Here is a 3,680-nt window from a genome sequence, read left to right on the forward strand (position 1 = left end):
TGTGTTCCACATGTCAATATTAAGGCAACAAGTATCTGATTCGAACCAAGTCGTTGATTGGGAGCCAATGGGCTCTTATCCAAATTTATTCTGCGTGGAATGATCGATCCTAATCCTGGATCATTAAGAGCGAGTCCTTAGGAAGGAGTTTATATCCATACTGAGTATGCTTTGAATAAATCCTTGAGTCGAAGAGTTTACTTGAGAGTTAGAGTCATATATGCTTGACAAATATCCTCATGTATAGTTTGATCAGATTCTGAGGACAAAATCTTTTTAAGGGGGAAGGATATAACGACTCGTGTATTTCTGTATTATTTAAATACTTAATTATGGAATTATTAAATAAATAAAATATGTGTATAGCTTCTATCAACTTGGTGTTATTTTATTATTATATATGTGTGAATAATGGTGTACCGGGTTGTTCGTGTAATTAGTTATTGAGTTGTACTGAATTGTTTTCACTTTTAAAAGTGAATTTAGTGCAAATTTATTTGCATAAATATTTGGAATATCTCTAAAATTGTTTTTATGGTTTCATAATTACAATAATTATTTTTGGGATTTTATAAAATTTAGAAATTAATATTTCATTAATTATTTAGCCCTGTATGATTTTCTGAGTGCATTTATTTATAAAATCCTTATTTAATTCTAGAATTCTTCAAAAATTATGAAACTCATATTTATTGAAGTATGGAATATTCCGAGAATTTTAAAATTATTTTGGAAATTTTTAGGATTAATTTAACCCGCGCGTGAACTCGTTTAATTGATAAAAGCGGGTACAAATTGCATTTCAAAAATTGTTTTAAAATTACAAAATTTATGTTTTTATAAATTTCGGGATACTTGTAACATTTCAAGACTATTTTCGTGATTTTCTGAATCTGTTTTAAGTGGAGCCGGTTCATTAATTGTAAATTTTGAAGAAATTATTTTTAATAACTATGAATTATCGGTGATATCTTAAAACCATTTTGGTAATTTTCGGGTAAATTTTCAACCGCGAATTATTCGGTTTAGTCGCAAAGTTCAGAATAAAATAGGCTGCCAGAAGAGGAAGTGTACGTGTCCTGTTGCTTGTCAATTTCTCAGGCTATGCTGAGACACGTGCTATAATGTTGTGGTTTTGAAAAGAAAGAAAAACAACAGAATAATTTTTTTTTCTAATCTCTTCTCTTCCCTTCGGCACTCTCTCTGGCCGTCTCTCCCACTCTCTCTATGAAAGGAATATGTCCTAAGTCCAATCATGTATGAGGATTTAGGAATAACTTTTATGTAATCTGTTTTGATTTCATTGATATTAATAAAAGACTTGTTTTGTTTTTATTACGGGCTTTATCTATTTAAGTGTTTAAATAAGATATACCATAGTTTAGAGTAAAGCTTTTTATGGATTATTATGAGATCATAATAGTGAGACCTAAAAAGATGATAACTCTAAACTTAAATAGTTCCTGGTCATAGGATTACTAACTGGTAATTAATAATCCGCAAAGATCGGTACATACTATGCTTGCTTCATTATGAAGGATGTCTGTTCTCATAGACATTTGTGTGGTGACACTATAGCTAGTATGTAGGTGCTTATTATGGAATAAGTTCATTGAACATGACTCGCACAACTGAACAACTGATGGAGTTCACTCACGTGTCAGCAGTTGTTCACATAGTGATAGTTGTACAAGTATCCTTAGACTTCAGGTCATCATAGTCATCTTGTGTACAGTGAACTATGCTTTGGTTTAGTTCTTAGTCTCCAGGGACAATTATTAGGGCTCTACTGGGTATAGGAATTTGTACACGAAGATAGTGTATGATCAATAAAGGATCTACCCCTTCCAGTGAAGGAAGCGAATGTTCAAGGCTGATCCACTTATGCTAGTTCAGGAATCTCTGGCCAGAGTGAATGAAATTAGAAAGGAGTTTCTAATTTGCATAGAACTACGCATAGTAAATGGTAAGCAAGTGATTAAATTAGATAGGCTTGACACGAGATCCATGCCTTGTATTTAATCGGGACATTGTAGGGTTGAAAGAGTTTATTGTACGGTAACTATTCACTGAATAGGTTCTTGGTATTCTAAGCAGTGAATTCATATTATCCGGATAGTCGCGATATGCTGAGAAGTATCCCTCACGATGTAGAATAAATGTGATTAATTAATTAATCATATTTAATAAATTAGAGAATTTTTATAAATAATGATAAAATAGTTTTATTATTATTTATTTCTACTACCGGCTTAATATTGAACATACAGGATCACGCCATAAAAGAGAATGATTTAATGGTGGAGGAATTAATTAATAATGGCTAATAATTATTTATTTGTGAAATAAATAATTAATTGGCAAATTTAATAATTGATTAAATGAGATTTAATTGATTATAAATTAATTAAGAAAAGTTCTTGATATTATTAATTAAGGATTTAATTTTTGGGAATTAAATCAAGAGAGAGAATTATTTCTAAAGTGTTTAGAAAAAGGATTAATAATTAAAAGGTGTTTTAATTATTAATGAGAATAATAAATGGGATAATAATAATATTATTTATGGGAAAATTTCAGCTGAAAATTTTGCCTATAAATATACTATTATAGACCCTATTTTCATTCGTACCCAAAAAAACCAAAAAAGTTTGGAAAACCCAATTCTCTCCACCTCCTTCCTCCTCCTTAACATCGTTTTCTTGGTGGATACCGGTGGAGTGCTTCACACTTGAGGAGCAACTGTTAAGGATCTCTGATCGTTGTCTCCGAATTATTTTAAAGGTTAGATTCGATCCCTCGAATTTTTATTCATGATCTGTATGCTTTTATTTGGATTTTATATGTGCGAAAGTATTTTGCCATGCCCCCGCTACGTTTAAAATCCAACATTGGTATCAGAGCATAGGTTGTATGCATATAGATCTGTGGTAAAATTTTCAAAATTTTATGTGCTTGTATGAATTAATTATGATTTTTACAAGTTATATCATGGATTAATTTTGTCTGATGAGAAATCGTTTCTCAGAATAATTTTGAATGTTCATCTGGGTTCTAGAAGTGTTGTAGATCGTCTGGGTATTTTTTTCATAATTTTAGGATGTATAGATTTTTTATTATGAATTTTTGAAGTTCTTGTAATTAAATTCGTAATTAAATAAGTATAAATATATGTATATATAGTATATATATATATGTTTGTATTGTCTGTGTTACTGTACATCTGCTGTACTATTTGTTGCTGCACGGAAAAGCATAGCAAGAAGACAGACATGGCAGAAAGAATGTCAGGCGCGCGCGGAGTTCGAGGAAAGCAACGGCGGCTGCTAAAAAAGAAAAAAAAATAAGGGTGTCGCGCATTCCGGGAATGCGTTACACCCTGTGGCGCATTCACGGAATGCGTTACACCTTTTAATTGGTTAAAAGGGTTGTAACGCATCATCGGAATGCGTTACAGGGCTTGTAACGCGTTCCTGTAATGCGTTACAGCCCGACTGTCCACATTAAATTTGATTTTCAGGGAGTTTCGTAACTCCGTTTTGGGCGTGCAATATACCGTTGGATTCATTTTTCCAAGATGGATCTAATGGAGTGATCAATTTTAGTTTATATAAAAGTTTTAAACTGTTTATGTTTCTGGAAGTGTTTTAAAGCTGTTTTTAACTGTTTTAACTGCTTTT

Source organism: Apium graveolens, chromosome 5, assembly GCF_009905375.1.
Source record: "Apium graveolens cultivar Ventura chromosome 5, ASM990537v1, whole genome shotgun sequence".
NCBI lineage: Eukaryota > Viridiplantae > Streptophyta > Magnoliopsida > Apiales > Apiaceae > Apium > Apium graveolens.